The sequence below is a fragment of the Trachypithecus francoisi genome, unplaced genomic scaffold (assembly GCF_009764315.1).
Source record: "Trachypithecus francoisi isolate TF-2019V2 unplaced genomic scaffold, Tfra_2.0 Lachesis_group1, whole genome shotgun sequence".
Taxonomy (NCBI): domain Eukaryota; kingdom Metazoa; phylum Chordata; class Mammalia; order Primates; family Cercopithecidae; genus Trachypithecus; species Trachypithecus francoisi.
This window is the reverse complement of record NW_022681454.1, coordinates 90,626,421-90,653,322: the sequence shown is the minus strand read 5'-3', so window position 1 is coordinate 90,653,322 and position 26,902 is coordinate 90,626,421.

The following is a 26,902-nucleotide window of genomic DNA, read 5'->3' as shown; positions in this document are numbered from 1 at the left end:
TTTATAGCAGCATGATTTATAATCCTTTGGGTATATACCCAGTAGTGGGATGGCTGGGTCAAATGCTGATATAAAATAAAAATGTTAACGTTTCTATGGGGGAAGTTACCTACAACAGTCATCATGTGGCCCTGCATTCTTGTCACTTTCTTCATGGTTGCTGGCTTGGCCATAACAATAGCCAGGAAGTAGAAGACAGGTAACATTCCCAGGAGCAACAGCGTGGGAGCAGAACCCAGATGAATAACTTTGGGAGATATTTTTATGATTTTCTTGAAAAAAACAGTACCAGTTTTTCCTCAATTGCATCCTCAGACACTCTAAACGGCATCTTGATGTACATTTTTCTGCATCTCTGTCTTGAAGTCTAGTCAATTTATTTTCCAGTGAACACTAGCTCTACACTTCACCACAAATTTCCTTTTTTTTTTTTTTTTTTTGAGACAAAGTCTCACTCTGTCACCCAGGCTGGATTGCAGTGGCACAATCTCAGCTCACTGCAATCAATATTTTAAAATATAAAAATATTCTTATAGATTTCTTGTTCCAAAATATATTTTCTTTTGTAATACACGATTTATTAAACTATAATACACATGCCATGAAATTCATCATTTTAATGTGTACAATTCAGTGGTTTCTACAATATTCACAGAGTTGTACAATCATCACCACTATCTGATTTTTGAACATTTTCATTCCCTCAAAAAAAAAAAAAAGAAATCTCACACTCTATTTCCGCCTTTCTCTAGCCCCTGGTAAACATGAATCTACTTCCTGTCTATTTGGTTTGGACTATTCTGAACATTTCATATAAATGAGATCATACAACAGGCCATATTTTTTGACTGATTTCTTTCCCTTAACATAATATTTTTAAAGTTCATCCATGTTGTAGTATGTATTAGTACAGTGTTCCTTTTTATGGCCAAATAATATTCTATTGTGTGAATGCATTACTTGTGTTAATACATTCATTTGTTGATGAATACTTGAATGGCTTCCACTTTTAAGCTATTAGGACAAATAGTGCTGTCGACATTTGTGTAGACATTTTTGTGCAGACATATGTTTTCAGCTTTCTTGAGTTTTTACTTAGGAATGGAATTGCTAAGGCATATGGTTACTCTATGTTTAACTTTTTGAGGAACTTTCAAATTGTCTTCAAAAGTAGCTTTACATTTTCGCATTCCCACCAGAAATTTTTGAGTGTTCCAGTTTTTCCACATCCTTGTCAACAATTGTTGTCTGTCTCCTTTATTTTAGCCATTCTCATAGGTGTAAAGTGGTATCATATTGTGGTTTTGATTAGCATTTCCCTAATGACTATGTTGAATATTTTTCATACACATATTAGTCATTGTATATTATATTTGAAGAAGTGTCCATTCATATCCTTGCCTGTTTTTAATTGGATTGCCATTTTATTTTTGTGCTCTAACAGTTCTTTACATATTCTGCATTTGCTACACTTACATATGATTACAAACATTTCTCTCAAACTATGAGTTGTCTTTTCATTTTCTTGATGTTCTTTGGAACACAAGTGTATTTTATTTTAATGAAATTTATTTTCACTGTTTCTTTCTTTTCTCAATTGTATTTTGGTGTAAGATCTAAGAAACTATTGCCAACTCAAGTTCATAAGCATTTACTCCTCTATTTTTTCTAATACTTCCATCTTTTTAGTTCTAATATGTAGGTCTATTTATTATCCATTTAAAGTTAATTTTTGTACATGGTATGAGGTATGTGTCTAGTTGTCCTAGCACGATTTGCTGAAATGCCTATTAAGTTCCCCATTGAATTGTCTTTGTAATACTAAAATCAGTTGAAAATAATAGAGGAGTTTATTTCTGGACACTCAATTCCATTCCATTTATCTACTTGTCTATCATTTTGCCAGTACCACATTTCTGGATCAATGTGGATTCACAGTAAGTTTTGAAATCAAGAAATGTGAGTCTTCAAATTTTGTTTTTCTTTTTCCAAATTGGTTCTAGGTTGACATGGTTTAGCTGTGTCCCCATCCAAATGTCATCTTGAATTGTAGTTCCTACAATTCCCACATATTGTGAGGGGGACCTGGTGGGAGGTAATTGAATCATGGGGGTGGATCTTTCCCATGGTGTTCTTGTGATAGTGAATAAGTCTCACAAGATATGATGGCTTTATAAAGGGGAGTTTACCTGCACAAGTTATCTTCTCTTTTCTGCTGCCGTATGAGACATGCCTTTCACCTTCCCCCATGATTGTGAGGCCACCCCAGCCACGTGGAACTGTGAGTCCATTAAACCCCTTTCTTTTGTAAATTGCCCAGACTTAGGTACATCTTTATCAGCAGTGTGAAAATGAACTAACACATGATTGTTCTGTGTCATTTGCATTTTTATATGAATCTTAAGATCACCTTTTTGTTTTTGTTTTTTGAGACAGATTCTGAGTCTGCTGCCCAGGCAGGAGTGCAGTCGTGCAAACTTGGCTCACTGCAACTTCTGCTGCCTAGGTTCAAGTGATTCTCCTGCCTCAATCTCTTGAGTAGCTAGGATTATAGGCACCCAACACTACACCTGGCTAATTTTTGTGTTTTTAGTAGAGACAAAGTTTCACCATGTTGGCCAGGCTGGTCTTGAATTCCTGACCTCAAGTGATCCACCAAAGTTGGCCTCCAAAAGTGCTAGAATTATGGGCATGAACCACTGCACCTGGCCCAGATCAGATTCTTAGTTTGTGCAAGAAAGATATCTGGTATTTTGATTGGGATTATGTTAAATCTGCAGATCAATTTGAGGAATTTTGTCTCAATATAATAAACTCCTTTCTAAAAATATGGGATTTTTTACATTTATTTAGTATTTCTTGAATTTCTTTTGCCATGTTTTATAATTTTAAGTGTATAAATCTTCCACTTCCTTTGTAATATTTATTCCTATTTTATTCTTATTGCTACTATCATAAAAAGTTTTATTAATTTCATTTTCAGATTATTCATTGCTTGTGTATAAAAATAAATTGATTTTTGTTGACTAGTCTTATATACAGCAACTTTACTAAACTCATTTATTAGCTCTATAGTTTTGTAAATTGATTCTTCAAAATTCTTTATATATAAGCCTAGGCTATCTGCATATACTTTGTATTTCTTTTATTTGCCTAAATTCTCAGGCTAGGACCCCATTTTAGTATTGAATAAAAGTGGTGAGAATAACGTCCTTCTTGTATTGGTCCTGATTTTAGGTAAAAGCTTTCAGTCTTTCATCATTAAGTATGATATTAACTACAGAATTTTTGTTGCTACTCTTTATTGGATTGAAGAAAATCCCTTCTGTTCCTACTTTTTAGGTTAAAATTACAAGGATATTGGATTTTGTCAAATGCTTTTTCTACATATATTTTGACCTACTGGTTATTTAAGAAGGTATTGCTTAATTTTCACCTATTTATAAAATGCCCAAATTTCTTTCTAGTATAGACTACCAATTTAATTCCCTTGTGGGTGGAAATTATGCTTTGGGTCATCTAAATCTTTTAAAATTTATTGACACTTATTTTATGGTCTGACATATGATTTGGTCTATTCTGATAAATATTTCATGCACACTTCAGGATAATGTGTATTCAGCTTTTGTTGTGTAGATTGTTCTATAGTTGTCTGTTGAGACTACATGATTTTTTCATGTTCTGTCTTCTATTTTTGTGTTCATCTTCTGTCTAGTTGTCCTATTATTTTAAATAGGATATTAAGTCTCAAGTTATTATTGTTGACTTGTTATTTTCCCTTCAATTATGTCAGCCTTTGCTTGATGTATTTTAGAGCAGTGTTTTAGGTGCATACGTGTTTATAGTTGTTACATGTTTTTGATGGTTGAACACTTTCATTATCATAAAATGCTCTTCTTTGTCTCCAGTTATACTTTTTGTGTTAAAGTCTATTTTGTTTGATAATAATATAGCAGCTGCAGATCTTTGTATTACGTATTTATTTCCTTCCTTTTTCTTTCAATCTATGTATGTCTCTGACTGTAAAGTATGTTACTTGCTGACCATATAGAGTTGGATCATGTTTTCTAATTACTTCTGCCAGTCTTCCATGTGAGGTGGTTTTTTTTTGTTTGTTTGTTTTTTCTTTTTTGAATGTTTAATCTGTTTAAGTTAAATTTAAGTAGTGATAAAGTATAAAACTTAAATTTGATATTTTTGTTCAGTTACTTCTTTTTTACTGCCTCTTTTGTGCAAAATACATATTTTCTATAGTGTTACTTTATTTCCCTTTTGTTTTCTTTACCATGTACTTAAAATTATTTTCTTGGAAGATTCCCTGAGGATTACAAATGACATCTTAGCTAAAACAATGTGGTTTCCATGAAGGCAAGCAATTTATATAGTTTAAAAAACTTTGTCGTAATATGGCTTCATTCCCCACTTCTTTGTCCTGTTTTCATACAAATGAACATCTTTATATATTATAAACCCATCAACGCAGTTTTAATTTATTTGTTTGTTCAGAAACAAATTATTACAAAGAAAAATAAATGTATAAAGTATTTCATATTTATCTGCACAACAGTGTTCTTTATTTCTTCCTGTGGATTTGAATTTCTCTCTGATAGCTTTTGCTAAGAAATTAGGCCGGGCGCGGTGGCTCAAGCCTGTAATCCCAGCACTTTGGGAGGCCGAGACGGGCAGATCACGAGGTCAGGAGATCGAGACTATCCTGGCTAACAAGGTGAAACCCCGTCTCTACTAAAAAAAAATACAAAAAAAAAAAAAAAAAATAGCCGGGCGAGGTGGTGGGCGCCTGTAGTCCCAGCTACTCGGGAGGCTGAGGCAGGAGAATGGCGTAAACCCGGGAGGCGGAGCTTGCAGTGAGCTGAGATCCCGCCACTGCACTCCAGCCCAGGTGACAGAGCGAGACTCCGTCTCAAAAAAAAAAAAAAAAAAAAAAAAAAAAGAAATTCACTTTAGTATTTCTTATAGGACAAGTTTGCTAGTGATAAAATCCATTTTTTTGTTGTTGTTTATTTAGTTAGTCTTAATATCTCCTTCAAATTAAAAGAATAGTTTCACTGACTACAGACTTCTTTGTGGAAATTCTTTTCTTCCCTCTACTACTTTGAATATATTGTCCCACAGACATTTGTCCTCGTTTGTCGGATAAAGAATCAGCTTTTACTCTTTTTGAGTATTCCTCATATGTGATGAGTTGCTAAACTCTTGCTGATTTCAAAATCTTTGTCTTTTATCAACTTCACTATGATGTGTCTGGGTGTGGATCGCTCAGGTTTACTGTTCTGGAATTAATTGACTTCTCGGATGAACAGATTAATATCTTCATTAAATATGAAAAGATTTTTAAAAATATTTTAAAAAATATTCTTTCTGTGCCTTTCTCACTCACCTCTTGAGACTTCAATTATGTACGTTAGTATGCTTGATGGTATATCATAGGATTCTGATGCTCTGTTCATTTTTCTTTATTCTTTTTTTACCACTGCTCCTCAGACTGGATAATCTCAACTGATCAGCCTTCAAGTTCAGTGATTCTTTTTTTTTAAGAAAAAAATAAGTTAAGTCTGCTGTTTATCCTCTCTAGAGAATTTTTAAAATTTCAGTCATAATACCTTTTAATTATAGAATTATTTTTGTCACCTTTTAAGAATTCATTACTATTAATTAATATTCTCTATTTTGTGAGACATTTTTTTCCTTCATTTTTTCTTTCACTCTTTAGGCATGGTTTCCTTTAGCTGTTTGAACATATTTATAGCATTGAAATTAAACTCTGACTACTAAGTCTAATATCTGAGCTTTCTTAGGGAGAGGGTCTATTGACTCCTTTTTCAAACCTCATGCATGAGCCAGTCACTTTTCTCTTGTTGTTTTTTGTTGTGGACATGTTATAATGTTTTATTAAAAAAGCAGACATTGTAAATAACATAAGGCAACTGTGCAAATCAGATATTCCCCTTCCCTGGGGTATCATGGGAAAATCAGATATTCCCCTTCTTTGGGGTTTCATGTAATTGCTGACTGTTGTATTGTTTTTGTTGTTGTTTCTATTTTTCATTTTGTGATTTTTCTGTACTAATTCTATAAAGTTTATATTCTTTGTCTTGTGGGGACACTGAAGTCTCTGCTTTGCTAGTTTCATCATCAGCTAATATTTGAAAAGAGATTTTCTTAAGTACCTTGAACCAATAAGTCACCCAGTCTTAGCTTTAGTGGAAGGGCTCTGTGCTTGTATTGGGTTTTGCTTTTAATGCTCTGACAGGTAGTTTACAAATCTGCCTTTGCTTTCACTTCCTCTTTGTCAGATTCTCAATGTTTGAGGCCAAGAGTTTAAACCTTTTTTGGTCTTTCCTTGGCATGTACACAGTCCTGCATGTGAGTATTTTCTTCTTGATTTCCAGGAATATGTTAGCGCTTTCAAAGACCCGCATTAACTCCCTTACTTGTACATTTTTTTATTAGCCTCTCTATTAGTCTGTTCTCATGCTGCTAATAAAGACATACTTGAGACTAGGTAATTTATAAAGGAAAGAGGTTTAATGGACTCACAGATACACATGCCTAGGGGGCCTCACAATCTTGGTGGAAGACTAAGGAAGAGCAAAGAGACGTCTTACATGGCAGCTGGCAAGAAAGCTTGTGCAGGGGAGCTCCCCTTTATAAAACCATCAGATCCCATGAGATTTATTCACTATCATGAGAACAGCTTGGAAAAGACCCCTCTCATGATTCAATTACCTCTCACTGGGTCCCTCCCATGACATGTGAGAATTATGAGAGCTACAATTCAAGATGAGATTTGGGTGGGGACACAGCCAAACCATATCAGCTTCTTCTTACTCCCACTTACTCCTACTTACTCTCAGGCAGGTGAGATTTAAACTGTCAGGGATTGTTTCAGACAAAGTCCCATGGCAAGGGCCTTTTGCCCAGATCAAAATCTGAATTAAGTAAAATAAAGACAAATCCTAAGAATTGAGCTTTTGGGGAATAGTACAAATAGGTATATAGTGACAATTCTCTGGTGTTTAGATTTACAGAGAGTTCCAAACTCATTTCTCCTCACCCCCAGTGGTGACTAGGCTGCTGGATTGCACAGCTTCTACTAGCCAGTCTATTACTTTTCAAGTCTTCTGTGCAGCTGGGACCAAGGGATTGGCATAGGACCTTTTGTGTATAATCCCTCAAACCTCACTCTTCTTACCAAGATTCATTATTTCTTTCTTGAATAATATTTCTTTAGATTCTTCCATGACTTTGATCGATTTCCATAGTTAAGAAAAAGTTGATTTGGAGGATTTTGCCAACATTCCTTTTGCTTTTATGGAGGAGCAGCTTTCTGGAGTTCTTGCTCTTTCGAAAGGACTGCCTCTACAAATATATTTTCAGTCTGCATGGCTGATGTTTTCCTCAATATGCTTAGTACTCAAGTTCTTAAGTAAACAAATACCTAAAGACGGAGATATCCAAATCAAACATGCCACATGGTTCTGGCTTGCCAAAGTTAAAGGTAAATTTTCAGTGGCTGTGAATTTAACAGGAGGCTCCTTTTTTGTTTTTGTTTTTGTTTTTTTCATTCTGGAACAAAATGAATATATATAACATTTTGTGAAAACAAAACGAACAGCATGTTTCTTAGTTTAAATTGTACCTTAAATTTCTTTCTAAATCTGTAACTTATTCAGAACATTTCTTCACAGTTTAATTTCCACTTTCCTCAATAAAAGAATAACGTGTACTCTGTCATAAACAAATGTTGTAGCTGAACTCTTACATGTAAACTGATACTCAACGTTGTGAGTTATACATTTTCTTTATGTAACTACCACATGACAGAGCTTCCAGATGTTCCTGCTTATAAACGTGTCTGTATCTAAACATTATCTTTTTAACTTCTATCTGGAAAAAACAGCCTATATGTTCTACATAAAAGTAAACTATTACAATGCCTCCTAAACAAGATGTACTGCTATATATCTCTTTGACACCATGTTTTATCTTTTTCAAGTACCAAATTAAAAGAAAAAGTCCTACATTATTCACAAAGAAAGATACAAAAATGTACTTTTCTGAATTTATGTGATTCTAATTATAAGGTAGTGAATATTCTAAAGATATGATTATCACTCTTATTAATGACAAAACAATTACTTCGTAGTTTTTAGGTAATTAATGGCAGATTTACACATTTCCCACAGTCCTCTCCTTTTTGGTTTTCAGGTTTTATTTATATTTTTTTCTCTAGCAAGTATCAGCCGCTTGAATACTATTTATTCCCTAATTACCAGATATCAGTTGGAAGCTCTTTGAAGAAAGAGATTATATTGTATTCATTTCACTTTGCCTAGTTTCCATCATTCTGCCTATATAAAAAACAGATTAAGTTATTAACATTTGATCATTTTGCCATTCAAAAATGGAATATCAGGTGATTCAACTTAATATACTTATGTCTGGGATGAGTAAAATATCAGAAAAGAATTAATAGTGCAGTAGGAATTTGGCCCCACTTCAGGATTTATTTTGGAAACAGTGAGTTTGTTAATCAGCACATTAAATATTAGATAAATAATTAGCAATGTCTAATGTGAAATGTTCTATTCTATTATTTTCCTCCTGACTTTATGATCGATAAAACTTGTTCATCTCTAGAAAGATAACATTGAGTCAAACTACACACATCAGTTAAGATGACTTTTGCTGGAAGAAATTAAAATCCTGACTCATTCAGGATTAAAGACTAAAGACTCTTTAGCTTACAAGTAGGAATCCAGAGGATTAGAGGACTCAGGATCACCATATTTAAGTGGTTCCATTTTACTATGACACTCTTATATATGTTCTTTTTGTTTGCTGACTTCAGATGTTATACCATGATGTCCAGAACACAATGGAGGCCATGTTTAATATTTGCTTTCTCTTGAGTGTATCTCTGAAAAATCCCAGCCTATTTATGTATAAATTTACATTAGTCCAAAAGATGATTTTGTAAGCTTCCTCTGAAGTTCAAGGGATGCATGGGTACATGCTTGAACACTGAAACAGTATTTGAGTTTCGTGAGTTAAGTTAAAAAGACAGATTTGATTCCTGGGCAGAAAATATTTTTTCCCCAATATAACATAGATTTTATTTAAAAAGATCTTCTTGGAGAAAACAGAAATTTCTGTTAGCTGGTAAAACAGAAGTAGGAGTAAAGTAAAAGGGCCATTCAATATTTCCATTTACAGTTGACATATTGAGTAATTTTTTCTACCACTCTTAATACCACCCTAGTAGTATAGATTCAGCCAATTTACAGAATAATAATCATGTTCTACATGCCAAATAATTATTGACTATTCTGCTGGTCTTGGAACATCCTCAGTAATCTATTTTATTTTGATAACTTATATGGTAAAATTTCTTTTCTCACTTTCTTAAATTTTGCTGAGCTTTTCCACATGTTAGCAAATTTACTTTTTTCTTAACTAAGCATAATGGTTTCCAATACTGAATATGGCAAAAATTCAATACTTTTAGCTCTATTTCAAATAATGTAAAAATCATATGTTTACTTATTATTCTGTAATTCTGTTTAATTCCATCATATTTACCAAAAACTCCTGCATTCTTTTTGAGTCTTCTCATATGAGACATTTATATAATATTTTTACAAAATGTGTTTGATTTTTCAAAATGGTCTTAAATATCTCTTGTCAGATTTATTCCCAAGTGCCTTATAATTTTTGTCATATTATGAATAGATATTTCTACTTTTATTTTTATTTATTTTCTAGTTTTTTATATTTGGTCAGATTTTAAAAATGTTGATTGTCATCTGTATACCTAGTGCTATGTATCAAATATTTGTGTTCCCCCAACTTTCATATGTTAAAATCCTGTCCCTTAAGGTAATAGTATTAGTAGCTGGGGCTCTTCGGTAAGTGATTAGATCATGAAGGAGAGCTCTTATGAATGGGTTTTGTGCCCTTACAAAGTAGGCCCAAGGGAGCTTATATCCCAGTTCTACCATGTGAGGACACAATGAGAAGGAAAAATCTATGAATTAGGAAGGGTGCCTTCACCAGATACTGATTCTGCTAGTTACTTGGTCTTGGACTTCCCAACATCTAGAATTGTAAGAAACACATTTCTGTTGTTTGTCAGCTACCCAGTTTATGGTATCTTATTGTAGCAATCCAAATAGACTAAGACACCTAGATAGCTTATGGACTTTTAAATAATTTCAGTAATTTGTCTACATATTCTCTTGGAACTTTCCTGTCTTCAAATAATCACTATGCTTCCTTTGAAATCCACATAATGATATCCATTTTCTCATCTTAGTAAATTGGCTAGGATTCCTGGTAAAAAATCAAATAGAAGTAATTGTAATAGGCACCTCTTTCCCTCTTCCCCTTTCATGATTACGTAGGATGTTTAATGCAGGTTTTTTTGAAAGAGCATTTTCAGGTTAGAGAAAGCACATTTGCATGAATTGTTTTTTAGAAATGATTGTTGATTTTTAATTAAAATATTGTTTTCAGATATGGAAGTAATTATGCAAATCTCCTCTTTAGGCTATTAATGTAACAAATCACAGCAAATTTTTCTGACATTGAACCCTTCAGTTAAAGCAGTATAGTATAGTTATAATAAAAAATCCTTGGAGTCATATTTTGGGAATTTAAAATCATGTTTAATTTATTAACTAGTATGAATAAACTCTCTATGCCTTATAGTCCTTATTTGTAGATAAATTGATGCTAATGGTTGTAGCTACTTTTGAAAGGTAACTGAACTAATATATATGCAAAGCATTTAGAATAGTTTTGACTAGGCATGGTGGCTCACACCTGTAATCCCAGCACTTTGGGAGGCCGAGGTGGGCGGTTCTCCTGAGGTCAGGCATTCAAGACCAGCCTGACCAACGTGGAGAAACCCTGTCTCTATTAAAAATACAAAATTAGTTAAGAATGGTGGTGCATGCCTGTAATCCCAGCTACTCAGGAGGCTTAGGCAGGAGAATCACTTGAACCTGGGAGACGGAGGCTGCGGTGAGCTGAGATTGCTCCATTGTACTCCAACCTGGGCAAGAAGAGTGAAATTCTTTCTCAAAAACAAACAAACAAAAAACAAAACAAAACAAAAAAAACAGTGTCTAGAATATACAGTGTAGAATATAGTGTTTTTGAAAATATATACTAGTAAATATATATTTATAAACATATAAATGTATAGTTATTAGAAAATAAGAAATATACATAGCAGAATTGTCTCCTTTTATATTTCTTTATTTTATATTCAGACCAGTGATTGTGGTTTTAAACTTAAATTTCTAGATTGCTATTATTTGATGATCATGAGTCTTAAATATATTGCTAAATTTGATTTGATAATATTTTTTTCTTTAGAAATTTTGTATTCAGTTTATAAATGTCATTCACAATAATTCCTAATTAGAATTCATTTAAAAACAAAACAAAACTCTTAGCCAATTAGAAATAGAATAAAACTCCTGACTCTGATAAAGTACATCTATAAAAACCTAATAATCATACATCATTGTGAAATGTTGGAAGATTTTCTTCTGGGTTCAGAAAGAGACATGATATGCCTGCTACCATCATATCTGTCATTGTACTGGAAATATTAGCGTATGTCCTAAATGGGATAAAACTGAGGCATATGTTTTCACTCTAAGAACTTCCCGATGGAATTAAACATCAGTTACCCAGTGTGTGAGCTGGTTTGATAATAGATCTTTTATTGGCTGTCTTTGCTTTTCCATATCAGTTTCCTATTCCCCCTTTTGTGCATCCTGCATTTTTTAAATAAACTATTGCCCATGATCCTTTTTCTCAGAACCTGCTTCTAGTGTTCTACGACATACATTCTCAGGATGGGGTTCTGAAGTATATGTGGTCTCAGGCAAGGCTGCAACAAGAACCTATTAACTGGTGGTATGCGTATTTGTAATAGTCCCCTGCATGGACCATCATTACACCTTTGATGAACTGGAATGGGATACTGATGGAAAACACTGACTTATGCTGTTGCATGAGTTATACGATAGCACTAATTATTGAAACAGATGTGGATTTGGATATTTTCTGTTCAGTGCTATCAATACAATGATGGAAGAAAATGACGAGCAAATTCTAGCTACCAACTAAATGTTCATTGTGAAGTCCAGAAGAATTCTATTGGAAAATGAAAGAGACTTTCATCTCCTATGGCTAAAGAAAAAAATTGTATTAAAAATCATGCCCAGGACTTGAAAGGGAAAACATTGTAATAACCAGACACTTGATAATAAAGTACAATATTGGTTATGACACTTTGAAAAATTGGCGTCTATATTTCAAGCTAAAATATATAATTTGAACCAATGGCCATCTTGTGGCACTATATTCCTAATAAGTAGAATACACTTCCCTGGGAACAACACGTTGGAAATAAGATTTGCCTCTAATCAAAACTCCCATGACCCACTTGGGAATTTGTGTTTCTGTGTGCACTGCTTTATGCTCTGCTGCAATAATGAAATTTATTTTTAAAGTGTGGGAGTGGTGGATTGGCAAGAACAAGTATGCATTTATCAAGGGATACTATTAAGGATCCACTTATCCTAACCCTTAGTGAGGGTTATGACTGTTGCTTTATCATGTTATACTCCTCTTAACAGAAGACAAAGACATATGAAAAATGAGTTAAATTTTTAATATATACATTTATCAATGCTATCATGAATGCCAACAGAAGGATTCTGAAACAGGGTAGAATATTATTAGTATATATAAGTAATATATAAGTAATAATATTATTATCTGTATACAGTAAAGGGAGGTTAGGCTTTATTTGCCCCAGTTATTATTCCTGGTGTGATGTGAAGGAACCTAATATAGCTTGTCTGTGTCCCCACCCAAATCTCACCTTGAATTGTAGCTCCTGTAATTCCCACATGTTGTGGGAGGGATTCAGTGGGAAGTAATTGAATCATGGGGGTAGATCTTTTTCATGCTAGTCTCATAATAGTGAATAAGTCTTGGAAGATCTAATGGTTTTATAAAGAGAAGTTCTCTTGCATATACTCTCTTGCCTGTTGCCATGTAAGACGTACCTTTGCTCCTCTTTTGCCTTCCACCACAATTGTGAGTCCTCCTCAGCCATGTGGAACTGTGAGTCCATTAACTGACACTTAAAAAAAAAATAAATTACCTAGTCTCAGGTACGTCTTTATTAGCAGAGTAAGAACAGACTAACATGGAACAGTATACCATTCTATATGTAACGGGATTTACTGTAGGTGAAGATTATGGAAAAATTAAATTAGGGCATGCATGTAGCAGAAAGAGGCAACTGACCCTCATCACCTTCTTAGAGTCTCTTCAGAATATAATGGTAAAGATCCTGGATCTTCATGCATTGGAATCTAAATAAATATCTATGGGGGAAGATAAGACTTGTCTCTCCAGCTTTGTAACTCAAGAGATGTCTCCATACCTCAGGGAGATAATTGGGTCTAATAGTATATGAGGTGCAATGCAGCAAATTCTAATGCTCATCCATAATCAATCAATAATTCCGGAATATTTTCAGCTGACAGTACTTGCATCTCTCTGCCTGAATGCTTTTTTGCTTTTTTCTGAGGACATAAAGACTACTTTGCATAAGCAACAAGTCAAAATATCAGAATAATTAACAGAATACAGCTCCTTGAGAGCATAACTATGCCATGATTAAAGGAATTTGAAATAAAAATTGGTTTTTTTCTGCCCTTGGTGAGACAGAATGTTTTCACTTCACTTCCAAGAGTTTTTCTGTGGAATTACATTTTTAAAATATATATATATATATATATATATATATATATATACACACAATTATCCTAATAGATAGTTTTGCCAGAGTGACAGCCAGTTGCCTTGTTCCACTGAGATCTGTGGTAAACTTTAATAGACCATGATCTTTTCAGATAGTTAGACTGCTTCCCTCCTTCCCTGTCTGACTTGTTCAACTCCCTCACTTGTGGCTATTGGGATAACCAACGAAAGAAACCATAAACTCCTAATTTTTCATATCAGATTCTTATTTGAGGGTAAGCTCTAGGACATCTTGTAGTTTTCTTATCTGATAATTTTTTTAATGTTTTACTTTGAGGGTGATGCAGGCCAGTAAATAAATAGAAAGCATTTATTTTTTTTTTTAATTTTATTATTATACTTTAAGTTCTAGGGTACATGTGCATAACGTGCAGGTTTGTTACATATGTATACTTGTGCCATGTTGGTGTGCTGCAAGCATCATCCCGTCAGCACACATCAACTCATCATTTACATCAGGTATACCTCCCAATGCAATTCCTCCCCCCTCCCCCCTCCCCATGATAGGCCCCAGTGTGTGATGTTCCCCTTCCCGAGTCCAAGTGATCTCATTGTTCAGTTCCCACCTATGAGTGAGAACATGCGATGTTTGGTTTTCTGCTCTTGTGATAGTTTGCTAAGAATGATGGTTTCCAGCTGCATCCATGTCCCTGCAAAGGACACAAACTCATCCTTTTTTATGGCTGCATAGTATTCCATGGTGTATATGTGCCACATTTTCTTAATCCAGTCTGTCACAGATGGACATTTGGGTTGATTCCAAGTCTTTGCTATTGTGAATAGTGCTGCAATAAACATACATGTGCATGTGTCTTTATAGCAGCATGATTTATAATCCTTTGGGTATCTACCCAGTAATGGGATGGCTGGGTCATATGGTACATCTAGTTCTAGATCCTTGAGGAATCGCCATACTGTTTTCCATAATGGTTGAACTAGTTTACAATCCCACCAACAGTGTAAAAGTGTTCCTATTTCTCCACATCCTCTCCAGCACCTGTTGTTTCCTGACTTTTTAATAATTGCCATTCTAACTGGTGTGAGATGGTATTTCATTGTGGTTTTGATTTGCATTTCTCTGATGGCCAGTGATGATGAGCATTTTTTCATGTTTCTGTTAGCTGAATGAATGTCTTCTTTTGAGAAATGTCTGTTCATATCCTTTGCCCACTTTTGGATGGGGTTGTTTGTTTTTTTCTTGTAAATTTGTTTGAGTTCTTTGTAGGTTCTGGATATTAGCCCTTTGTCAGATGAGTAGATTGCAAAAATTTTCTCCCATTCTGTAGGTTGCCTGTTCACTCTGATGGTAGTTTCTTTTGCTGTGCAGAAGCTCTTTAGTTAAATTAGATCCCATTTGTCAATTTTGGCTTTTGCTGCTGTTGCTTTTGGTGTTTTAGACATGAAGTCCTTGCCCATGCCTATGTCCTGAATGGTACTACCTAGGTTTTCTTCTAGGGTTTTTATGGTATTAGGTCTAACATTTAAGTCTCTAATCCACCTTGAATTAATCCTCGTATAAGGAGTAAGGAAAGGATCCAGTTTCAGCGTTCTACTTATGGCTAGCCAATTTTCCCAGCACCATTTATTGAATAGGGAATCCTTTCCCCATTTCTTGTTTCTCTCAGGTTTGTCAAAGATCAGATGGCTGTAGATGTGTGGTATTATTTCTGAGGACTCTGTTCTGTTCCATTGGTCTATATCTCTGTTTTGGTGCCAGTACCATGCTGTTTTGGTTACTGTAGCCTTGTAGTATAGTTTGAAGTCAGGTAGCGTGATGCCTCCAGCTTTGTTCTTTTGACTTAGGATTGTCTTGGCAATGCGGGCTCTTTTTCGGTTCCATATGAACTTTAAAGCAGTTTTTTCCAATTCTGTGAAGAAACTCATTGGTAGCTTGATGGGGATGGCATTGAATCTGTAAATTACCTTGGTCAGTATGGCCATTTTCACGATATTGATTCTTCCTATGCATGAGCATGGTATGTTCTTCCTTTTGCTAGTGTCCTCTTTGATTTCACTGAGCAGTGGTTTGTAGTTCTCCTTGAAGAGGTCCTTGACATCCCTTGTAAGTTGGATTCCTAGGTATTTTATTCTCTTTGAAGCTATTGTGAATGGAAGTTCATTCATGATTTGGCTCTCTGTTTGTCTGTTATTGGTGTATAAGAATGCTTGTGATTTTTGCACATTAATTTTGTATCCTGAGACTTTGTTGAAGTTGCTTATCAGCTTAAGGAGATTTTGGGCTGAGACAATGGGGTTTTCTCAATATACAATCATGTCATCTGCAAACAGGGACAATTTGACTTCTTCTTTTCCTAACTGGATACCCTTGATTTCTTTCTCTTGCCTGATTGCCCTAGCCAGAACTTCCAACACTATGTTGAATAGGAGTGGTGAGAGAGGGCATCCCTGTCTTGTGCCAGTTTTCAAAGGGAATTTTTCCAGTTTTTTCCCATTCAGTATGATAATGGCTGTGGGTTTGTAATAAATAGCTCTTATTATTTTGAGGTACGTTACATCAATATCAAATTTATTGAGCGCTTTTAGCATGAAGGGCTGTTGAATTTTGTCAAAGGCCTTTTCTGCATCTATGGAGATAATCATGTGGTTCTTGTCTTTGGTTCTGTTTATATGCTGGATTACGTTTATTGATTTGCGAATGTTGAACCAGCCTTGCATCCGAGGGATGAAGCCCACTTGATCATGGTGGATAAGCTTTTTGATGTGCTGCTGAATCCGGTTTGCCAGTATTTTATTGAGGATTTTTGCATCAATGTTCATCAGGGATATTGGTCTAAAATTCTCTTTTTTTGCTGTGTCTCTGCCAGGCTTTGGTATCAGGATGATGTTAGCCTCAAAAAATGAGTTAGGGAGGATTCCCTCTTTTTCTATTGATTCGAATGGTTTCAGAAGGAATGGTACCAGCTCTTCCTTGTACCTCTGGTAGTATTCAGCTGTGAATCCATCTGGTCCTGGACTTTTTTTGGTTGGTAGGCTATTAATTATTGCCTCAATTTCAGAGCCTGCTATTGGTCTATTCAGGGATTCAACTTCTTCCTGGTTTAGTCTTGGAAGAGTGTAAATGTCCAGAAAATTATCCATTTCTTCTAGGTTTTCTAGTTTTTTTGCATAGAAGTGTTTATAGTATTCTCTGATGGTAGTTTTATTTCTGTGGGGTCGGTGGTGAGATCACCTTTATCATTTTTTATTGCATCTATTTGATTCCTCTCTCTTTTCTTCTTTATTAGTCTTTCTAGCAGTCTGTCAATTTTGTTGATTTTTTCAAAAAAACCAACTCCTGGATTCATTGATTTTTTGGAGGGTTTTTTGTGTCTCTATCTCCTTCAGTTCCGCTCTGATCTTAGTTATTTCTTGCTTCTGCTAGCTTTTGAATGTGTTTGCTCTTGCTTCTCGAGTTCTTTTAATTGTGATTTTAGAGTGTCAATTTTAGATCTTTCCAGCTTTCTCTTGTGGGCATTTAGTGCTATAAATTTCCGTCTACACACTGCTTTAAATGTGTTCCAGAGATTCTGGTATGTTGTATCTTTGTTCTCATTGGTTTCAAAGAACATCTTTATTTCTGCCTTCATTTTGTTATGTACCCAGTAGTCATTCAGGAGAAGGTTGTTCAGTTTCCATGTAGTTGAGTGGTTTTGACTGAGTTTCTTAGTCCTGAGTTCTAGTTTGATTGCACTGTGGTCTGAGAGACAGTTTGTTATAATTTCTGTTCTTTTACATTTGCTGAGGAGTGCTTTACTTCCAATTATGTGCAACCCCTGCTTTTTTTTCTTCTCCATTTGCTTGGTAGATCTTCCTCCATCCCTTTATTTTGAGGCTATCTGTTTCTCTGCATGTGAGATGGGTCTCCTGAGTACAGCAGACTGATGGGTCTTGACTCTTGATCATGTTTGCCAGTCTGTGTCTTTTAATTGGAGCATTTAGTCCATTGACATTTAAGGTTAATATTGTTATGTGTGAACTTGATCCTGCCATTATGATATTAACTGGTTATTGTGCTCGTTATTTGATGCAGTTTCTATCTAGACTCGATGGTCTTTACATCTTGGCATGTTTTTGCAATGGCTGGTACTTATTGTTCCTTTCCATGTTTAGGGCTTCCTTCAGGGTTTCTTGTAAGGCAGGCCTGGTGGTTACAAAATCTCTAAGCATTTGCTTATCTGTAAAGGATTTTATTTCTCCTTCACTTATGAAACTTAGTTTGGCTGGATATGAAATTCTGGGTTTAAAATTCTTTTCTTTAAGAATGTTGAATATTGGCCCCCACTCTCTTCTGGCTTGTAGAGTTACTGCCGAGAGATCTGCTGTTAGCCTGATGGGCTTCTCTTTGTGGGTAACCCGACCTTTCTCTCTGGCTGCCCTTAAGATTTTTTCCTTCATTTCAACTTTGGTGAATCTGGCAATTATGTGTCTTGGAGTTGCTCTTCTTGCGATGTATCTTTGTGGTGTTCTCTGTATTTCCTGAATTTGAATGTTGGCCTACCCTACTAGGTTGGGGAAGTTCTCCTGGATGATATCCTGAAGAGTGTTTTCCAACTTGGTTCCATTTTCCCCCTCACTTTCAGGCACCCCAATCAGATGTAGATTTGGTCTTTTTACATAATCCCATACTTCTTGCAGGCTTTGTTCATTTCTTTTTCTTCTTTTTTCTTTTGGTTTCTCTTCTCACTTCATTTCATTCATTTGATCCTCAATCGCTGATACTCTTTCTTCCAGTTGATCGAGTCGGTTACTAAAACTTGTGCATTTGTGACGTATTTCTCGTGTCATGGTTTTCATCTCTGTCATTTTGTTTATGATCTTCTCTGCATTAAGTGTTCTAGCTGTCAATTCTTCCACTCTTTTTTCAAGATTTTTAGTTTCTTTGCGCTGGGTACGTAATTCCTCCTTTAGCTCTGAGAAGTTTGATGGACTAAAGCCTTCTCCTCTCATCTCGTCAAAGTCATTCTCCATCCAGGTTTGATCCGTTGCTGGCAATGAGCTGTGCTCCTTTGCAGGGGCAGATGCACTCTTATTTTTTGAATTTCCAGCTTTTCTGCCCTGCTTTTTCCCCATCTTTGTGGTTTTATCTGCCTCTGGTCTTTGATGATGGTGATATACTGATGGGATTTTGGTGTAGATGTCCTTCCTGTTTGATAGTTTTCCTTCTAACAGTCAGGACCCTCAGCTGTAGGTCTGTTGGAGATTGCTTGAGGTCCACTCCAGACCCTGTTTGCCTGGGTATCAGCAGCAGAGGCTGCAGAAGATAGAATACTGTTGAACAGTGAGTGTACCTGTCTGATTCTTGCTTTGGCAGCTTCCTCTCGGGGTGTACTCCACTGTATGATGTGTGGGGTGTCAGTCTGCCCCTAGTGGGGGATGTCTCCCAGTTAGGCTACTCAGGGGTCAGGGACCCACTTGAGCAGGCAGTCTGTCCATTCTCAGATCTCAACCTCCGTGTTGGGAGATCCACTGCTCTCTTCAAAGCTGTCAGACAGAGTCGTTTGCATCTGCAGAGGTTTCTGCTGCTTTTTTGTTGTTGTTGTTGTTTAGCTGTGCCCTGTCCCCAGAGGTGGAGTCTACAGAGACAGGCAGGCTTCCTTGAGCTGCTGTGAGCCCCACCCAGTTCGAGCTTCCCAGTGGCTTTGTTTACCTACTTAAGCCTCAGCAATGGCGGGCGCCCCTCCCCTAGCCTCGCTGCTGTCTTGCGGTTAGATCTCAGACTGCTGTGCTAGCAATGAGGGAGGCTCCGTGGGCGTGGGACCCTCCCGGCCAGGTATGGGATATAATCTCCTGGTGTGCCCATTTGCTTAAAGTGCAGTATTGGGGTGGGAGTTACCCGATTTTCCAGGTGTTGTGTGTCTCAGTTCCCCTGGCTAGGAAGTGGGATTCCCTTCCCCCTTGTGCTTCCCAGGTGAGGCGATGCCTCGCCCTGCTTCAGCTCTCGCTGGTCGGGCTGCAGCAGCTGACCAGCACTGATTGTCCGGCACTCCCTAGTGAGATGACCCCAGTACCTCAGTTGAAAATGCAGAAATCACTGGTCTTCTGTGTCGCTCGCGCTGGGAGTTGGAGACTGGAGCTGTTCCTATTCGGCCATCTTGCTCCGCCCCCCAGAAAGCATTTATTTATGTTTTCTCTGGAAGCCTTTATATTGGATGGGTATTATTTATTTAAACATTTGAAGTATTTACTGGTGAAGCCTTCTGGGACTTTTAAAATAATGTACTCAATTTCTTTATTTTCTGAACGTATTATTTCTTATCAGGTAAGCTTGTATAAGTCACCCTTCTCAAGAATGGATTCATTTTCATTTAAGGTTTGCACCTAATTTCTTTTTTATAATGTACATCGAATCTGTCATTTACATACTGATATTTATAATTTGTATTTTTTGGTATTTTTTTCTTAATTATTTTGGCTTGGGTTTATTGAGTATATTAAAGTTCTAAAGAAACAAATGTCTGATTCACAATAACCATGAGAGATCTCAGATTTTACTCAACTTGCAATCTAACAAATTATCTTAAAGTTTCATTGAAACAGATAGAAAACACGAGACTCCTGGGTTACAGAAAAAGGATGTTTTGTTACTCGTAATGATAGCAGTAGCCATATTCTCAACATTTTCCCCTGCTTCTCTTAAGTGTCATGAAAGTAATTACTAAACAAGTCATGCTTTTCAGGAGAGAATCACTGAGCTTAGGGAACACATCTATTTTACAATGGATAGTAAGTATGCTTGCCCTTTGCTCCAGAGGCAGCACTATTTGATGTATAAAGATAGTCTTTTCGGCTTGAAAAGTTGAAGGTCAACCAGTTATAGTTGGTACCATGGCTATAACTGACACTTTTTTTTAATCCTTAAAAATGATTTTTTATACTTTCATTTTAATTTCAGAGGTACATACAATATGGATTTGATACATAGGCAAACTTGTGTTATGGGGGATTATAACTGACACTTATCTCCCTCCTTCATTTTCTTTTAAAAAATCTCTCCTCAACTTGGCTAACACTTCTCTATGTTTGGATGATTTGCCTGGTGTGTGGTTCAAACTCTCACTTGTAAAGGATCTGTGATCTTACACTACTCCCTTAGAAATATGCGCTTTCTGTACTCACCCATTTTCATTTAAAACTGGGGACGGGAAAAAATACAAAACACCTAGTATACAATTAAAATGCCAAATTAACAAGGAACATTCCTCCTTGTCCCCATTATCAAGCATAACAGCCCTATTTCTTCATAATTATCAAGATCAATTATACTTGTTAACAAGGTAATCTTTTCCTCTACCAGCTGGTCAACTGTCACAGAGAGCCCAAATTATCTAGTTTGTAGCTGTAATTTTAAGTTTAGTGGGACACTAACTGTGTCTTCTTGTGGAAGCATTCTTCTTTTAGGAAACGAAGACATCTAAACACCCAGAACCTAAAGTTGTAGAGACAATAAACATATATTTCCTAAGTGTGTTACTAGGAATGACAGTAAGGAGTACTGTATTCATCCATTTCCATACTGTCATGAAAAAATACCTGAGACTGGATAATTTATAAAGAAAATGAGGTTTAATGGATTCAGTTCCACGTGGCTGGGGAGGCCTCACAATCATGGCGGAAGGTGAAGTTTGAAAAGCAAAGACACATCTTACATGTGTCAGGCAAGAGAGTGTGTGCAGGGGAACTGCCCTTTAACACCATCAGATTTATGAGAATTAATCACTATCATGAGATCAGCATGGGAAAACCCACCCCATTATTCAATTATCTCCCACCAGTTCCCTCCCACAACATGTGGGGTTTGTGGGGGCTATAATTAAAGATGAGATTTGGGTGAGGACACAGCAATATCAAGTGTCATCTCTGTTTTTGCCTCTACATTTTTCAACTCCTGTCACTTTAAAGGTGGGGAGGACAGCCTTGCATTGTCTACACCACTCCTAAAACCCAGGGAGTGCAGCAAGAGAACAGTTTGCATACTTGGAGAGGGACAGTGAAGTGCCTTTGAGACTTTGCACTGGAAGTCAGTTCTGCCCTCTCACAGTCACATACAACACAAGGCAGAATTCTGCTGGTGCCCATGGAGGGAAAATTTAGACAGCCCTAAGCCAGAGGGAAATACTTTGTCTCAGTGGAAGGAAAATGAGTCCTGGTTTGCTTCACTATCAACAGACTGAAATGGCCAGAGAACCCTAAATAAATTTGACTGAGAGAGACCACAGGGACTGGGACTGTAGTCCTTGGGCAAGCCCTGGTGCTGCACTGCACTTGGTTGCAGAGGACTTAGACTGCAACCTAGTGCAACAACAGCTCTGCAGCTGGCCATGAGAGTGCCTATGTCACCCCTCCCCGAACTCCAGGCAGTGCAGCTTGGGGAAATGCTCTTTTCACTTGGGGAAAGGAGAGGGATGACTACAAAGAACTTTGTCTTGCAACTTGGGTACCAACTCAGTCACAGTAAAACAAAGCACCAAGCAGATTTCTGAAGCCTCTAATTCCAGGCTTTTGCTTCTAAATGACATTTCTAAACCTACCCTGAGCCAGAAGGAAATCTGCTCTCCTGATGAGACAGATGTAGTCCTGACAGAATTCACCACCTTCTGACTAAAGTGCTTTGACCTTGAGTAAACATCAGCACTAGCCAGGCAGTAGTACCTGTGGGCTGCAGGTAAACCCCAGTACTATCATTGCCTGAAAGGCTGTTGGTCTTTCAGATCCAGTGTAGTGCTAGTTGTGGTGGCTATGAGAGTTCCTATGTCACCCCTCTCCCAGTGCAAAGAAGAACTCTTTCTGATTGGGGGAACAAAAGAGAAGAAAAAGAGACACTTTTGCCTGGTAACCAAGAGAATTCTCCCTTATTGTCTCCAAGTCCACCAAGGCTGTATATCTAGGAGTCTTCAAGAGTCACAGCATTCCTGGGCTTATGGAGCCACATTGTGCTGAAAAGACTCAGTGACCACAGGCTTAGGTCACAACACTCAATACCCTTTTTAATTATTGGAAAGCCCACTCAAGAAAGACCAATACAACAAATCCCAACTGTGGAGGTTAGAATGAATGCCTAGCTTTCAATGACCAGACATGAATGAACAACTACAAGCATCAAGAATATTCAAGAAAACATGACCTCATCAAATACACTAAATAAGGTACCAGAGGTACCAGTGACCAATTCTGGAGTGGTAGAGATACATGACTTCTCAGACAAGAGTTCAAAATAGCTGTCTTGAGGAAGCCCAGTGAACTTCAAAAGAACACAGAAAAGGAGTTCAGAATTCTATCAGAGAAATTCAATAGACATTTGAAATTTAAAAGATCAAGCCAAAATTCTGGAGCTGAAAAATTTAGTTGGCAAACTGAAAACTGTATCAGAGTCTTTCAACTGTATAATTGATCAAGCTGAAGGAAAAAATAGTGAGCTAGAAGATAGTCTATATAAAAATACACAGTCATAGACAAATAAAGAAAAAATAATGAGAAAGAATGCTGGATGCCTACAACAAGGTACCAGGAGGTAAAAGAAAACCAAGCAGATTCAACCCAAGTATTACTACCTCAAGACAAACAATAATCAAACTCTCAAAAGTCAAGAATGAGGAAAGTATCTAAAAAGGAGCATATAACATATAAAGACCTCTGATATGTCTGTGGCAGACTACTTAGTGGAAACTTTACAGGCCACAAGGGGATAGGATGACGTATTCAAAGGGTGGAAGGAACTTTCAACTTAGAAAAGTGTATTCAGCAAAATTCTCATTCAAACATGAAGGAGAAATAAAGACTTTCCCCCGCAAAAAAGAAAACCGAAGAAATTTTAGTAACATCTGTTTTGTCTTACAGGAAATGCTAGAGAGTTATTTAATGTGAAAGAAGCAAATGGTAGTGAGCAGTAAGAAATCATCTGAAGGTAAATAACTTACTGGTAAAAGTAAATACACAGACAGAGAATACTCTAACACTGAAATTGTTTGTAAACCACTCATATCTTTAGTAGAAAGACTAAGACAAATCTATCAACTGCAACAATTTGTTAAGAGATAGACAATATAAAGAAATAAAAATAGAGAAAACAAAAAGTCAAAAAGCAGGACGAGAAGTAAAAGTGTAGAGTTTTTTTAACATGCTTTCTGCTTGGTTTTTTAATCTTTGTGATTTGAGTTAAGTTGTCATCAGTTTAAAATAATTGGTTATAAAATGTTAGTTCCAAACCCATGATAACCACAAGCAAAAACCTATAAGAAATACACAAAAAATTAAAAGCATGAAATTAAATAATAATACTAGGGAAAATAACTTACACACAGAGGAAGACAGCAATGAAAGAAGAAGGAAGGAGGGAAGGAAGGAAGGGAGGACAAACAGACCAATCAAAATAATTAGCAAAATGGCAGTAGTAAGTCATTATATATCAATAATAACATTACATGTAAGTTAATAAAATTCTCCTATCAAGAGACATTGAATAGCTGAATGAATTTGTAAAATATCCAAGTATATGTTGTTTACAAGAAACTCACTTCACCTATAAAGACATGTATTGATTGAAAATGAAGGTATTGAAAAAGATAACCCAGGCAAAATAAACCAAAAAAGAATAGGAGTAGCTATACTTATACCCAACAAAATAGATTTTAAGACAAAAACAATAAACAGAGACAAAGACGATCTTATGTAATGATCAAGGGATCAATTCAACAAAAATATGTAATAATTATAAACGTATATACACCCAACACTGGAGCACCCAGATGTATAAAGTGAATATGTTTAGAGCTTGAGAGAGAGAAATGCCCAAAAATAATAGTCAGAGACTTCAACACTCCACTTTCAGCATTAAACAGATAATCTTGATTTAAAAATTCAACTAAGAAACAATTAGACTTAATCTGCACTGTAGAAAAAATGCACCTAATAGATATTTACAGGACATGTCACCCAACAGCTGCAGAATATACATTCTTCTCACAGAATGTTCTCAAGGATAAAACTCATAGTAGACCACAAAACCAGTCTTTTTTCTTTCTTTGAGACAAGGTCTTGCTGTGTCACCCAGGCTGCAATGCAGTGGGTGATCATGGCTCATTACAGCCACAACCTACAGGTAAGTCATTCTCCCATCTAAACCTCTCAACTAGCTGGGAGTACAGGTGCCCACCACCATGCCTGGCTAATTTTTTTTCTTTTTCTCTTTTTTCTTTTTCTTTCTTTCTTTCTTTCTTTCTTTCTTTCTTTCTTTCTTTCTTTCCTTCCTTCCTTTTTTTTTTTTTTTTTTTTTTGTAGAGACAGAGACTCATTATATTGCCCAAGCTGGTAAAATCAGTCTTAAATAATTCTACATGGATATTTATAGCAACTTTATTCAAACCCCCAAATGCTAAACAACCCAAATAAACTTCAGTGGATACAAAGATTAAAAACTGGCTCATTCATACAAAGAAATGCTACTTAGCAATAATAATAAACAAATTATTGATATATGTAACAATGTGAATGAATCTCAATGTCTTATGAAAAAGGTCAGATGCAAAAGATTATGTTCTGTGTGTTTTATTGATAAAACATTCTGGAAAAGATAAACCTATAGTGACCTAGAGTAGATTAGTGGCCAGGGCTGGAAGTCAAGAGAAATTGACAAGGGAAAGCACAGGGGAATTTGGGGAGTAATAGAACAAGGTTATGAGACTGTGTGTGTACAGCATCAAAGCTCCTAGAACTGTACACCGAGAAGAGTGAATTTTACTGTTTATCTATTTAAAAATAAAATAAATAACTTTGCTTTCTTGTAAATTAAAATAAATTAAAATCATATCAAGTATATTTTCTGACATAATGGAATCAATAATGAGACAAACTTTAAAAATTACACAAATACATGAAAATTAAACAATATACTTCTGAATGAGCATGAAGTAAATGAAGACGTTAAGAAGAAAATTTTAAAAATTCTTGAAACAAATAAAATGGAAACAAACCTGTGGGATATAGGAAAGGAAAATAAGAAGTTCATACTAATGAATACTTTCAACAAAAAAGTAAAATTTTCAAATAAACAACCTAACAATGCATCTTAGAGAATTAGAACAATAAGAGCAGACTAACCTCAAAATTAGTAGAAGATAAGAAATAATAAAGAACTGTGCAGAAATAAGAGAAAATGGACTAAAGAAGCATATAAAAGATCAACAAAATGAAAAGGTGATTTTTTGAAAAGATAAAATAGATAAACCTTTAACCAGGCAAACTGAAAAAAAAAGAGAAGACCCAAATAAATAAAATCAAATACAAAGAAAGGACACTACATTCATACCACAGACATTCACAAAATTATTACAGATTATTATGAGCAACTGTATGCCAATAAATTGGAAAATCTAGAAGAAATGGCTAAATTCCTAGACACATCAAACCTACCATGATTAAAGCAGGCAGAGATCCAAAACCTGAATAGACCAATAACAAGTAGCAAGATAGAACAGTAATAAAAGTCTCCCATCAAGGAAAATCTCAGGACCTGGTGTAGATGAATTCTGCAATACAACTAAAGAAGAACTAATACTAATCCCACCAAAACTATTCAAAAAAATCAAGTAGGAGTAAACACTTCCAAATATATTCTATGAATACAGTATTACCCTGATAGCATAACCAGACAAAGGCACAACGTAAAAAAATTCTACAGGCCAATATTTTTTATCAACATAAATGTAAACATCTTCAACAAAATACTAGACACTCAAACAACACATTAAAATGATAATTCATCATGATTAAGTGATCTTCATCCCAGGGATGCAAGGATGGTTCACCATACACAAATCAATGAATTTGATGCATCACATCAACAGAATGAAAGACAAAAACCATATTATCATTTCAATAGATGCCTAAAAGCATCTAATAAAATTAAACATTGCCTCATAATAAAAACTCTCAACACCCTGGGTATAGAAGAAACATACTTCAATATGACAAAAGTCATATGCAACAAACTCACAGCTAGTGTCATACTGAACAGGGAAAACTGTAACCTTTT